The following is a 15,112-nucleotide window of genomic DNA, read 5'->3' on the forward strand; positions in this document are numbered from 1 at the left end:
ACAAACCAACCCTCCAATCTGGCTTTTACAATTTCCAGTGATGAAGAATCCACCTCGACCTTTGGTAAGTTCTTCCAATGGTTAATTTCCCTCACTGTTAAAATTGTTTGCCCCATTTATTTAAACTCATGCCCTTTCCTCTTACATTTTTACATTTCTTTTGGAGTGCTTACCTGAACAGCAGGTGTCTGACAAGTGCCAAGTGTATGCTGATTGCAATATCTTGTTAGCTTTAATCCTAGAAGGCATTCCAGCTGCACTCTTAAGTTCTGAGGAGTTTAACTCTCAACAGTTCAAGAGCATGCTTCCTACACTACTCATGTTGCTTAAACTCTATACAAGCAAAACTGCTCAAAAGGCCATGCTTGATATGCACCAGAGGTTAATTTCAGAAGTCTGAAAAGCTAATGCTTTGACTGAAAAACAAGTAAAATGTACATTTGTATTTGTAGTTGTAAACAAGAAGGCATGCTGGGTAGGTAGCCTGAAGCTAGCAGAATTTTTGAAAAATCCTGAGACTCGTGTTTACATTATTTATAGGCTGGAGAAGATTCATTGTTTGTGAAACAACAGGCAGCCCTTGTGTTACATCTATTGATATAGCAAAACCTTTCAGAGTGAATTTGCTTTGATATCCTGTAGAGATTTTCTCCTCAAGTCTAGATTTCTTAAATACACTGCATTCAAATGGCACACACACACTCCACTTTACAGTGAGCTAAACCCCATGAGGTAAGGGAATTATCGGTGGTGTTGTATGGGATTTTTAATGAGTAAATTAGTAAAATATTAGTCCTCATTAATATGAATACAAGCACACTTCATGAAGACATCAGCAAAGAGTGAAGCAAAGGTTATTTACATGAAGTTTGTTCTCTGTAGAACCCAGCATATTAGGATGCTTCAGTCACTCTATTAAGACAAATCAGGGAACAATCAGAGAAAGAATACTAAAAGATTAATTCCTCCCCCAGGAGGGCACACTGTCCCCCAAGAGAAAACTTCATAAGCACTTCAGTTCTCTTGTCTTGTGTGCCAGTCTGAGATGGGTACAAAGGCTCAAGAAACCAAATTCATGCCTTTATATAAATCCACTGAAGATAAAGGAACTATACGAGGAATTAAGTTAACCCTTGGTTTCAAAACAGTTTTGCCTTCTTTGGTAAATTATGATTATATAATACTGCAGTGGTATTTAGAAGTTCCCATCAGGATAAGTGCCGAACTAGACAAACAGATAGTGAGACCCATCCCTGACTTGACAGTTTTACAATCTAATGCCAGGATGCTGTGATTAATTGAAATCACACTGATTTCAACAGGGTTCTACACAGGTGCTGTGATCTGCTCCCACAAATCCTTTTTTGTAGTTGTCAGATAACCATTTCTTGTTGGCGGGCCTGAACAAGTGATATACTGCATTAGCTCTGCTGACAACAGGTGCAGCTACGGATAATTTTCCCAGCATACACAAGCCTTCACTGGTTTGTCTTAAATGGCTATTGGAATAGAGCAGCTCTATTATCTATGTAACAGTCAAGGTCCAGACATCCTAGGAAAAGAACAGGGGAATCTGAAACCCAAAAAATAAGCAATTGATGAAATTGTTTGTATCAAATATCTCTATTATGTATTTCAGAGGGTTTGACTGTTCTGTCTCTTCAAGAACTCCTCCTAAATGGTAAGAGCTAGGACCACAAAATTCAGTAAACAGCTTCCTCTTATAATACAAAGCAAGGGAAAGATTTGGTTGTGCCTGGAATGGGATTGCTTTTCATAAAACGACACAGAAAAGAGACAGAATCACGAGGCAGGTGAAAGGGGCTCGCATGGGGCACACACTCCATCTAGGAGCGCTCCAGCCCCAAACCTCCCACTCAACAGTGCCCTTTAGGGAGGATGGGGAGGGCTGAAGATTCCCCTCCCCAATTTACACGGGGACATTTCTGGCTGTCCCCCTTCATCAGGGAATGAGGAGAAAATGCACAGTTTGCTGCATCCCTCACTCTGGCTGGGAAGCGCAGAGGGTACAGAAACCTGGACCTGCCCCAGCCGGGGGGAATTCACCCCTCCCTTGGCTATGGCTGCTGCACCCACAACAGCCATAGAGAAGTGCTTTTCACTTAGCCCCAAGCTGCTGCAAGGAGATAGGGCCGGGGAAGGCCTCTCTCTCTAGGTGCAGCCTGCATGCAGAACCCCTCATCCCCAGCCAGAGCAATGATTTTAAGAAAAGCAAAAAAGCAAAAACTAACTGAGTTAAGCACACAATCAATGCCAGGTAACGCTTCTAGTTGTACTATAAAAGTGCATTGAATAAGGTCTTTCATGACACACTGGTGATTAATATATTTGTGAAATACATGTATTAACACTATATTAGGAATTATACATACCTACTGCTGTTATACTTTAAAGTCTGTGACCAAACAAACTAAGAAACAGGTTCTCTCCCAGATGTAAGGGAAGACAGTTATCTCCTTGCCTCTAATGTAAGAGAAGTATTGTGGAGCCAAAACAATGAAAAACTGACAGTGAGATGGGAAACCAAGAGGAAAAGAACAGCAGCAGGTCATCCTGACTTTGAGGATAAAACAATGAGTTTGGGGAAATATAAGGAGAAGCAAAGAGCCATTTTGGCATCCCGCACTGAGGAAATACCTCTTTGCACCTATGAATGGTAGATCCCTACATGCATGGGTTAGTGACAGTGAATGTAGCTGTCGGTGATAAATTTGCTTTAGATGTTTGGAAGCTGTTAAATTTTAGTCCCTAGAAAACAAGTTTAGACTTCTCTTTTATAGCCATTTTCTGTTTCTATTATCTCTGGTTAGTGTCCCCTTCAGCCTGTTCTTTATCAATAAATTCATTGTTTTACCATAAATTCATCACTGTGCTATTACATTTAACGAGGTGTATGCCCTCAGTTTAGCCAGATGGTTGGCTTTATTCTTTAGCTTTGGAGACAGCCAGTGCTTTCTTTTTTTTAAAAATTAAAAAAAAAGTGCCAGTACTCATTTCTTCAGGAAAGCAAATTTGAAATATGCCTCTTCCGCCTTTCTTCCTATATCATGTCAACATAAGCATGCGCATAAGCAAAAAGCACGTTTTTCATCTTGTTGTTCCCGCAGAAGGTGTAAGTCAGGGTGGGGACTGTGCTGTGAGAAAGTGGTGTGGAGCAAGTGCTCCCCAAAAAGGGTGCTGGTAAGTTCTACTGGTCTGTATCATCACAAAAAAAGCACAGACAGCAAACTTGGCAATTTCTGAGCTTGTCCAATGAAAGAGTGTCCCTCTGAAATATCTGGCTCCTTCCAGAAGCTCCTGGAGCTGGAGTTTGCACAATGTTACCAGCGAGGCAAGGTTGAGACTGGCAGAACTTTGAGGAATTTACTAGTGAGGCAGACAAAACTCCTGTGGCAAGGATCTCTCTTGTTGAGGCAGAAGGGTAAGCATGGATTATGATTCTGGTTGTCCAGAAAATCCTCACACCATTTCCAAGAGCTGTAAAAGCATGAAAACTAGCAACACAGGAGGCTTAGCTGTCCAGAAAGTCATTGATGCTATTTGGAAGGAGCTAAATTTGTCCCTTCTTACCTGAAGACTGTTTTTAGAGTATAGCCATTAAGAAAAGAGTAAATAAAAATTAGAGAGATCCCAAGTGTTCCTTCCCTTAAAAGCCTTAAATTGATGAAGCTGCTTTTTATTTGAGTGGCTATAAAGTCCTCATGTTATGATTTTTAGTACTTTTTGCATGGCTTCAAGTAATAGCTACATTTTCTCATAATGTATTTCACTGTATGATGTCTAAACAATGTATAGGCCCCCAGAAGAGGTCACTATGCATTCTAGGGAATTATATACATAGTGCCCTTTGTCACAATCCCAAAGTTCTTTGCAGAAATAATAAGTATCAGTAATATGTAACATTCCATTTCTCAGAGCCTTACAAGAAAGATGATAAAATAGAATTCATTATACCATGTAAAGCTCATGTACGATAGAAAAGTATATGGTAAATAGATTACGATGCAAATTACATATATAGGAAAAATGTCATCAGTTCTACAGGCATATGTGACACCGTGAGTAACATCACACAAACACTACTTACTAGATCAGGTCAGATGTGCAGATTAGCTTCTCCAACTGAAAAGAAAAGAGGACTTGTTTTCAGTTGGCTGAATACAATCTTCCAAATAGATATTGGGCTATAACACCAGTTTCAACAATGTTAGGTTTACAAAAAGTGTCATGGGATCACCAAGGAATGCAAGTGATTAGGATCTTGGCTTTCTATGACCTTCAAAAGATTGAGCTCTCTTCACACCATAGAGGGGGCATTGATTCAATTCTGTCTCAAGGGAATTGGGCCACTGATCTGCCAACATTACTGCTTGCAGTATGTTTTTTGGTAGCCTCCCTTGTCTGGTTTAATCTTGCCTCCCAATAGTTTATGAAATCTCATGCATTTCACAGTTTGAGGTGCTGTAATGTGCTAATATGACAGTGTTTCTCAACCAGTGGTATGAGCATCCTTAGGGGTACTTGAGAGAAGTCTGGAGGTGGGGGCATGTCAACACAACTGAAATTTGGAGAAAACTGAACTCTTATTTTAAGTTTTACAGCTCTTTATGATTTTTGTACTTTTCACACCCAAAAATGTCATCACCTGCCCAGCTATGATTAAGTTGTTTAAACAAATGTGTTGCAATGGTAAAAAAAAATTGTGTGTGTGTCTGAAAACTGTAGCTACTGGGGGTACTTTTTTTTTTTTTTTAAAGAGGTACTTTATAAAAAGAAGTTGAGAAACACTGTAATATAACACAACCCCTCCACTTGCTTTAAAACCAGAATCTCAGAGTGAGATAGAAGTTGCATCTCTTTGCCATGTCCTTCTCTGAACAGAAATCCAGGAATAGCTTGGTTTCTCCTCTCCATAGAAGGAGTAAGAAGAGTAAGCGAAGAGATAAGAAGAAGAAAAAATAAACACTGAAGCTTACCTACCTGAAAGACAATATGGAGAGACTAGAGGGTACTGTCTGCTTATGTAATCTCTGTTAGCCTTCAGATACTATAGTGACAGGCCTATTTGTAAAAGAGTTGGGACCTATCTGATAAACACCCTTCTCCTTTTTAGAGGAAGTTTTGCTGAGTCAGCTCACTCTCTGGGAATCCAGGGAAGCAGTTTGCAGCAGGGTTAGTTGCTTTATTGTAATCCTTATGAATCATCAAACATTTTGCAGCTTTTCCTCTGAAAAGTCTGTGCAGGCCAAGTAGCTTCTTCCCCAGTCCTGTTTCTCATGCCAGGAACCCCAGGAACCCTAAATTCCCTGCCTCTTACCTCAGGGACTCTGCATTAAGTCTCCAGATAGTCTCCCATCTGGCCCTTTGGATTCTGGAGCAATTTGGCTTTGCAATAGTAGTCCATTAGAAGCACAGACCTCAATTTTCTGGGAGGCATTACAGTCCCCTCCTCCATTTCCTGCTGCCCTCTTTTATTAGGTCAGCTAATTAAGTTCCAGCTCTCTCTCTCTCTCTCTCTCTCAGATGCAGGAGGTAGGGCTAATTAGCCAGCTAGCTAGCTGTAAGCTTCTGGCCCTAGAGGAATGGTATCCCTGATACCGTCACACTACTATTAATAGCTAAAGAAAGTAAACAGACAGACCACAAAGAATTTTTCCTTACCTTTATTCTTTAATCATTTAAAGCTATAAATGTGTGCTTTTCCCACATTGAACTACAGACCAAAGCATATGCCTCCCTAGGACGGTATACAAGCAGAATGACACACAAGTACTCTTCTCCAAGTGCCAGGCAAAGCCCCAAGTCCTTGAAATCTATCTGGTACAAGAAATACACAAGCTAGCCATCCTAAAAGTGGTGGGGAGAGTCCACAGCATAAAGTCCCCCTTCTATTCCAGCCACCTGAACATCTGGCTATAGAAGGGAGCATGTGTTGTATTCCCCTAAGAGGTGGCAGAGTGCTCCCACTGATATCTCTGTGCCATTGCACTTCTTGGGTGATGTGGAGTCAGGTAGTCCACCACACAGTCATGACCCACTTATAATGGGGTCCCTAGGGCTGGCTTAGAGTTGCTGGGGCCTGAAGTCAATGGCTTCAACTCTGAGTGACAGGAATAGGGTGACAGGCCCCTGTCTGGGACTGATGCACTTGGGGTTTGGCCCTTCTGCTTCCACCCCCTCTTCTGGGATCGTGTGGTAATTTTTGTTGTCAGAAGGGGTCAGGGTGCAGTGAAGTTTGCAAACTTCTGTTGAGTTTCATTCAGTATTCCATGGGCTCAGTTGTGGCGCTGTCAGGCATTGATTCTTAGTGCATAGCATGATTGTTTCTGAGTGAACTAAAATGTGTCAATATAATCAGATAGCCTACACACAGAAAATATTAATAGGCCTGACTAAAATATGAACTGAAACTAAAGTAAAAAATAAAAGCAGTAAAGTTGTATTATTAATCATTCCACATGTCAATATCCATAACATGTGATATTAATAATAAGCCATACTATTTTTGTTAACTCAGGAAATGGTACTTTGGAATGCTATTATTAATGATTGCACAGTACAATATTGTAAAAGGTATTTTATGCTGACTGTATGAATTCTATACCTTTTGCTACACGTTAAGGATTAAGGAAGACATCTTCCCTATGGCCATCCTGTAAGGATAATATTTTGTCTCTCTTTGGATCCAGCATGCTTTGGGCTATACCACGGCCTGCTATTGACAATGTAAACTTAGCAACATCAGCAGCAACAATGGATTTAATCAGAGCAAGAGTGATACACTAACTTCCAGTATTAGAAGGGCAGAGGGATCAAGGGTTAAATATATTGTCCTGGCAACCTGCTGCCACAGAATTAGTGCATCCTAGTCATCTCGAGCCCCCTCCATTGAATTGGTCTTAGGGCGCTTGCACTGTTGGGCATGTCTACACTAGGAAATTATTTCAAAATAAGTAAAATCAATAACAAAATTGTAGCATGTCCCTACAATGGGGCAGCATGCTTACTGTGTGCTTACTGGGGGGGGAAGGGGAGAGCATCAAAATCAGTTGGAATTATTTTGAAATAGCACGTCCACGCTGATTGGAGCGTGCCTCGGACTTAGAGCCCACAGAAGCACTCTGGGGAGGGTGACAGGAGGGCAGATACTTTCTGTGGCTGCTTGGTCAGGCATGCTGTAACACTTTCTTTCTGTGGCTCCTCTCTACGGCCACATCTCACATGCCTCTCCTCCACTGCCTCCCCCCAACGAGGGACACAAAAGAAACACAGTGTGCTCTGGATGCCCTAGTAGATGCCACAGCGTTTACAACATGGAGCCAGAGCTGCTGCAAAGCAGTGCCAGGCTCACGGGCCTCCTGCTGCGCTTCGTGGCACAGTACTTCCACACTGCTCACATGCTGCTCCAGCACAACAAGGACCAGCCTGAACCAGAGGCCCTCCTCACCCAGGTCCTGGTGCTCCTACTGCTGCACATGCCCTTCAATTCCTTGGACATCATGGAATGCCGCTTCTGGCATTGGGAGACCAGTTTGGACTGGCGGGACTGCATCGTTCTACAGCTATGGGACAACTAGCAGTGGCTCCAGAACTTCTGCATGCAGAAGGCCACCTTCCTGGATCTCTGTGAGTGGCTCACCCTGCTCTCAGGAGACAGGACACCCAGCTGAGACCCTGTGGAGAAGCATGTCACCATCGCCCTGTGGAAGCTCACCACACCGGACAGCTACCATTCAGTCAGGAACCAGTTAAGCATGGGGAAGTCCAGAGTGAGAGCCGTGCTCATACAAGTAATGAAGGCCATCAACCACATGCTGTCATGGAGGGTCTGGGCAATGTGAACGCCATCACTGATAGCTTTGCCACCATGGGCTTCCCCAATTGTGTGTGTGTGCGAGGCAGAGACGGCACATACATCCCATTCCCCTCCTGACCACCATGCCTCAGACTACATCAACAGGAAGGTGTACTTCTCCATGGTGCTGCAGGCCCTTGTGGGCCACAAGGGATGCTTCATTGACATCTATGTTGGGTGGTTGGGAAAGGTGCTCAATGCCTGCATCCTCCAGAACTTCAGCCTGTTCCAAAAGATGCACACAGCACTTTTTTCCCCTACTGCACCATCACAGACAGGAAGGTGGACATGCCTATCTGCATCCTAGGCAACACAGCCTGCCCCTTGCTCCCCTGGCTCATGAAGCCCTCCCCAGGCAGCCTGGACCCCACCAAGGAGTACTTCAATGCCAGGCTCAGCAGGTGCTGCGTGATGGTGGAGCATGCATTCGGCCCCTTTTGTGGTGGTGGCCTGCAGTGTGTTCCACAACCTATGTAAGAGCAAGGACAGACTTTCCTGTCAGGGTGGGGGTCAGAGGCTTAACGGCTGGCCAGGGCATACAAGCAGCCGGACACCAGACCCATTCAGAGAACACATCAAGGGGCTGTGCTCTCCAGGAAGGCCTTGAAGGAGAGCTTCGTGTGAGGCCAGCTATGAGACTCTCCTCCATGCCACTCCACAAGGGGCCCCTGTGTTCCCTCTTCCTCCGCCACCCCGCCCTTCTCTTGATCTCCTTTCCCACCTTCCCCCCTCCCCGCAAATAAAAATGGCTTCATTTGTGAAAAAACAAGACTGTTTATTGGGGGGGAAGGGGGAGATATACAACAGGGGAGGGAATAGGTGAAAAAGCTGGAATGGGCAAGAGGGGAGGTACAGAGTGGGTGCCCCAGGGATGGGGCTGGGACTGGTGCCTGCCTCGGGTTGTTCAGGAGATTTTGGCTACCTGAGAGGTCCCATCGCCCTGTGTTCTGGAGCCCCGGTGGTCCCTGAGAGGGCTGGGAGGGAAAGCCAAGGGTGAGGGGAGGACATGTGAGGAGGTGGTTGGTGGTCTTGCCCAAGCATGAGACCATGTGCTGGTCCCAGGTGGCCTTCCAAGTTCTTTTCTGCCTGTGAATCACATGGAGTAGTGCAGATGGCATAGGAGGTGTGCCAAGCTCGCAGCTGGCCCAGCTGTGAAGAAGAGTGAAAAGGGCAGTCATCCCAGGAGACACTGTGTATGAAGTCTAGCCCCAATCTCTAAGCTGACACTGAAGTTTTTGGTTCAGATGATGGAGATATGCTTCAAACAAGGCCACATGTTGCTAGACGAGCAGGCACTTTCCAGCAGGGGCACAGATGTCCCAGGCGAGCATCACTATACACACGGTCCAGGGACAAGCAGGCATGGGAAAGTGCTAGCCATGTTAGGAGCCTGTGGCTAGGATGGGGGGACAGGGTGGCTCAGATTCCTTCTGTGTCCAGCACACACTGGGTCCAGCACTGGTGGCATTCCAAAGAGAAAGAACTTCTCTCTCTGCCCACTGGAGGAGGGGGGTGAGTGTGTGCTGGGGGAGGTCTGTGTGAGTGGCAGAGGACACTTGCTGAAGAGAGCACTACTGGGTTTCCCTCCACTTCCTCCTCACAGGAGGTTCCCATGCATGGGATCCATCTCTCTTCATCGCCGCACTTCACCGGGAGTGTATGTTGCCCAAGTGCAGGCATGACCCTGTGCTGCATGCAGCATTGCTGTGTGGTTCCATGATCCCAGATTCCTTAGTGGTATTGTGTCGTGGGAAGGTGTCCCATCACAGAAGTCGGAGTAAGGCAGGCCTCTCCAGGAACCTTGTAAGAAGGACTAAGGTTTCCTGTGTGAGAGTATCATGGGGCTAAGTGCCCTGGACTGGTGCTCTATGTACACCCACATGTACAGGCTATTGTGAGACTGCCCCCATGGCGAGAAGGCCGATCAAGGAGCATGCAGCCCCTTGCAGCCCATTGCCTGCCCCAACATATAGATAGGGAAAGTTATAGAACTCACCTGAATTGCCTTCCCCGTGATTGTCTGAGACCTGGGAGACATTCTGAGGCGGGGGGACTGGCTCCAGAATGAGGAGTAGCCTGGCAAGCATGGTCACCTGACTGGCCTCCTCCTCCTCTGCAACCCTGGCTGGACTCAACAACAATGTGGGGGGTAAGTGGCCAACCCCCTTTCCAGGATGGCATCCAGCTGGTCGTAGTAGCAGCAGGTGTGCGGTGCCACCCAGAAGCATCCACTCTGCTCCCTGGCCTTGTGGCAGGCCCTCCAGAGCTCCTTGACCTTCATCTGGACCTGGTCTAAGCTTCAGGTGTGACCTTTGTCAGCCAGGCAGGCAGGGATCTGGCTGTAAACATCTGCATTTCTTTTTCTGGTGTGCAGATCCTGGAGGTTGGTCTCCTCCTCACAAATCTCAGTGAGGACAAGGATCTCTGCACCAGTCCAGGCCAGAGCTCACCTACATCCCTGGCCAGTGGCAGCTGAGGGCAGCCATGGGAGGCTCTGAAGCAGTGTTGAGGTTTGCCATGTCTCCTGGGATGCTGCTATATGGAATGGGACTGGAAAAGCTTACCACAAGCCCTTCTGCTGCTGCCATTAGTTTTAAGCTCCACAGGAGAAGGGGAGCAGTGGTGATAGCAGGTGTGGCCAGAGCAGTCACAAGTACAGCTGTGAGAGGTCTCTGGAGGCCAATTATTTTGAATTAGAAGCTGTGGATCGGCCACACTAATGCTATTTTGAAATAACAATTTTGAAATAAGCTTTATTCCCTGAGGAAAGCAGGAGTACAGATTTCAAAATAACTGGCCCATTATGTTGAAATAACAGGCTTGATAGTATGGACACTCTGCTTATTATTTCAAAATAAGGAGCGCTGTTTTGAAATAACTCCCTAGTGTAAACCAGGGAATAAAGTGCAATAAATCACAAGGGTACCAGAATTTTGCAACTATGAGGCATCCTTGCAGATGGCTTTCTGACTTTAGGAGATTGGGGGAATCTACAAAACTTGGGACCCAGTATCTGTTTCTCTTGGAGCTGGGATAATACTCACATTGCAATGAAAGAATAGGCAGAATATCCATAAGGAGAATCTTGTGACGCTTTCCTCCTGCCTGACCTTCCCATAGAAGCCCTCATTATTGCACATAAATATTTCTCAAGCAAAAACAAATGTATAGTTGCTTGTTTTTTTTCCCAGTGGGCCTCCATAAATCTGGATCATTAGTGGCAGAGCTCTTGATGAAAGCAACAGAAAACACTGTCATTGATGCATACTGAAAACTACAGCCAGTCAAGTAAGACACAAAAATACCTCAAATACTTTCTGAACATTTGGGATTTTTCAGGATCTGAGCTCTTTAGCTAGAGACATAAAGGGTAGGAACGGCGAGGAGTCCTGTGGCACCTTAGACTAACCGAAGTGATGGAGCATAAGCTTTTGTAGGCAAAGACCCACTTCATCAGATGCCCATGAAAGCTTATGCTCCAACACTTCGGTTAGTCTATAAGGTGCCACAGGACGCCTCGCCACTTTTGCAGATTCAGACTAACACGGCTACCCCTCTGATAAAGGGTAAGAAGAAAACATTCTACATTTTCAGTTTAGAAAAGAGGAGACTGAGGGGGGATATGATAGAGGTCTATAAAATCATGAGTGGTGTGGAGCGGGCCGATAAAGAAAAGTTATTTATTAGTTCCTTAAATAGAAGAACTAGAGGACACCAAATGAAATTAATGGGTAGCAGGATTAAAACGAATAAAAGAAAATTCTTCTTCACACAGCATGTAGTCAACCTGTGGAACTCCTTGCCAGAGGAGGCTGTGAAGGCTAGGACTATAATAGAGTTTAAAGAGAAGCTAGATAATTTCATGGAGGATAGGTCCATAAAAGGCTATTAGCCAGGGGATAAAATGGTGTCCTTGGCCTCTGTTTTTCAGAGGCTGGAAAGAGATGGCAGGAGACAAATCGCTTGATTATTGTCTTCGGTCCACCCTCTCTGGGGCACCTGGTGTTGGCCACTGTTGGTAAACAGGATACTGACCACAGGGGCCCTGTCATACGCCTGCCACAACTCCTTGATTTTCATCTGAACCTGCTCCTGGGTTCAGATGTGGCCAGGCTGGCAGCCATCCGCCTGTAGATGGCTGCATTCCTCCATCTAGTTTGGAGATCATGGACATTGGTGGTATCTCCCCCAACCTCAATCAGGTCCATGATCTCCACACTGGACCAGGAAGGCACTCGCCTTCTCCGGTCCCTGGCAGGCTCCTGGGAGCTGGCAGACTGGTCCTGGGGAGTGGTGGAGGGCTGGCTGCCAGTGGCTTGCTGGCTCATGCTGCAGCCTGGGTCAGGGGCAGCAGCAGAGTGGCTTTGGGCTGGCAGGCCTGGTGCTAGCCACAAAAGACTGTTGCCAGACTCTACCCCTTTAAGGGCTCCTGGAGGGGGAGGGAGGAGAGGAGTTTTCCTGTTTGTGCCCAGAATAGCCACCAGGGCACCCTGGGAAGGGCTGGAGGCCCCCTATTTCGAAATAAGTGTCTACGCAGCGCTTATTTCGAAATAGCAATTTCAAAATAGGTGCTATTCCTTATGGATGAGGTTTACCAATTTCGAAATAAGCCCTCCGCTATTTTGAATTAATTTAGAAATAGCAGTTGGCTCGTGTAGACGCTAGTATAGTTATTTCAAAATAACGGCTGTTATTTTGAAATAACTTTGTTGTGTAGACATACCCATAGTGAACATCAGCAAAAATGAGGTTGGCTCTGAGAACAAAATAAGGAAAGAAAAAGTTACTTCAACAATTCAGTTGTCTTCAAGTCAGCAAGACCTGATGAAACATATCCTTCAATAGTTAAGAAGCTGTCTGAGTAGCTGTCTGAGTCACTAGTGATTATTTCCAAAAAAGTCATGAAAGATGGGAAAGATTCCAGAGAACATGAAGATGGCAAATATAGTGTCAGAGTGTAGGAAGGGGAAAAGGACAACCTGGGGAATTACAGACCAGTCAACGTAACTTCAGTACCTTGAAAAATAATGGAACAAATAATTAAGCAATCAGTTTGCAAATACCTACAAGATAATAAGGTTATAAGTACCAGTCAGTATAGATTTGTGAAGAACAAATCATGTCAAACCAATGTAACAGTGATAGAAATGTAGCCGTGTTAGTCTGGGGTAGTTGAAGCAAAATGCAGGACAATGTAGCACTTTAAAGACTAACAAGATGGTTTATTAGATGATGAGCTTTCGTGGGCCAGACCCACTTCCTCAGATCAAATAGTGGAAGAAAGTAGTCACAACCATATATACCAAAGGATACAATTAAAGAAATGAACAAATATGAAAAGGACAAATCACATTGCAGAACAGAAGGGGGATGCGGGGGGGGGGGGGGTGGGAAGGGGGAGGAAGGAAGGTAAGTGTCTGTGAATTGCTGATATTAAAGGTAGGGAGAGTGGGATGTTTGTGAGTTAATGGTATTACAGGTGATAATTGGGGAAACTGTCTTGGTAATGGGTAAGAAAGTTCAAAGTCTTGTTAAGTCCTTGTTGGCAAGTGTCGAATTTTAACATGAATGACAGTTCAGAGGATTCCCTTTCACGTGCAGAAGTAAAAGGTCTTTGTAGCAGAATGCAGGTGGCTAAGTCATTTAGAGAGTGTCCTTTCTGGTTAAAGTGGCAAGAAACTGTTTTCTCTTTGTAATCTTGTCTGATATCTGTTTTGTGGGCATTAATCCTTTGGCGAAGTGTCTGTCCAATGTACATAGCAGACGGACACTTTCGGCACATGATAGCATAGATTATATTTCTGGATGCGCAGGAATATGTGTTCTTGATCTTATAACTCACTTGGTTAGGTCCAATAATGGTATCAGCAGAATGAATATGTGGACAAAGCTGGCAACGGGGTTTGTTGCAAGGGAAGGTACCAGGGTTGGTATTAGTGTGGTATGTCCTGTGGTGGTTGGTAAGAATCATCTTGAGGTTAGGTGGTTGTCTATAGGAGACTATGGGTCTGTCTCCCAGAGCCTCTTTGAGTATGGTATCCTGTTCCAATATCGGCTGTAGTTTATTGATAATGTGTTGGACAGGTTTAAGTTGGGGGTTGTAGGTGATGACAAGTGGTGTTCTATTGTTGGTTTTCTTAGGTCTGTCTTGAAGTAGATGGTTTCTAGGTATTCGTCTGGCTCTTTCAATTTGCTTTTTTATTTCTCTGGGTGGGTAGTTGAGATTTATAAATGCTTGGTAGAGATCCTGAAGCTTCTGGTCTCTGTCAGTGGGGTTAGAGCAGATGCGGTTGTATCGAAGGGCTTGGCTATAGACGATGGATCGTGTGGTGTGTTCTGGATGGGAGCTGGATGCATGTAGGTAACTGTATGAGTCGGTGGGTTTTCTGTAGAGAGTGGTGTCTAATTTTCCATTGTTGATTTGTACGGTGGTGTCCAGGAAGTGGATCTCTCGTGTAGAATGGTCCAGGCTGAGGTTGATGGTGGGGTGTAGGTTGTTGAAATCTCTGTGGAATATCTCCAGTGTTTCTTGGCCATGTGTCCAGATCATAAAGATGTCATCAATGTACCGTAGGTAGAGGAGGGGTGAAAGGGGACGGGAGTTGAGGAAACGTTGTTCTAGGTCAGCCATAAAGATGTTAGCATACTGTGGGGCCATGCGTGTACCCATGGCTGTGCCGCTGATCTGGAGGTATAAGTTGTTCTCAAACTGGAAATAATTGTGGGTGAGAACAAAGTTACATAGGTCTGCTATCAGGTTGGCAGTAGTGTCCTCTGGGATAGTGTTTCTAATTGCTTGTAATCCGTCTTCATGTGGGATGTTGGTATATAGAGCTTCTACATCCATGGTGGCAAGGATGGTATTATTGGGGAGGTTATCGATGTTTTGTAGTTTCCTTAGGAAGTCAGTAGTGTCTCGGAGATAGCTGGGGGTATTGGTTACGAAGGGTTTGAGAAGAGTGTCTACATAGCTGGATAGACCAGTAGTGAGCGTGCCAATACCAGAGATGATGGGACGTCCGGGGTGCCCAGGTTTATGGATCTTGGGAAGTAGATAGAACAATCCTGGTCGGGGGTCAGAAGGTGATTCTGTGAGGATTTGTTCCCGAGTAGCTGTGGGGAGGATTTTAAGGAGACAGTGTAGTTTCTTTTGGTAGTCCAAGGTGGGGTCAGAGGGGAGAGGTTTGTAAAATGTGGTGTTCGAGAGTTGTCTGGTTGCCTCCTGGTTATAGTCGG

At 45.1% G+C, this 15,112-nt stretch overlaps 1 long non-coding RNA gene across 2 annotated transcripts in view; it reads right to left on the minus strand.

Moving 5' to 3' along the window:
• LOC112544035 (uncharacterized) overlaps positions 1-15,112 on the minus strand; it is a 395,246-nt gene that overhangs the window by 145,929 nt on the left and 234,205 nt on the right. Inside the window, exons 1-2 of one of the 2 annotated variants that reach the window (XR_012902340.1) lie at positions 5,339-5,449; positions 4,109-4,143 (exon numbers count right to left, since the gene is read on the minus strand). The exons of the other annotated variant lie outside the window; for it this stretch is intronic. This is a non-coding gene — a long non-coding RNA (uncharacterized LOC112544035). Of the gene's footprint in view, positions 1-4,108; positions 4,144-5,338; positions 5,450-15,112 lie in introns of those variants that run through there. 2 annotated transcript variants of the gene reach the window in all.

Source organism: Pelodiscus sinensis, chromosome 3 (genome assembly GCF_049634645.1).
Source record: "Pelodiscus sinensis isolate JC-2024 chromosome 3, ASM4963464v1, whole genome shotgun sequence".
NCBI lineage: Eukaryota > Metazoa > Chordata > Testudines > Trionychidae > Pelodiscus > Pelodiscus sinensis.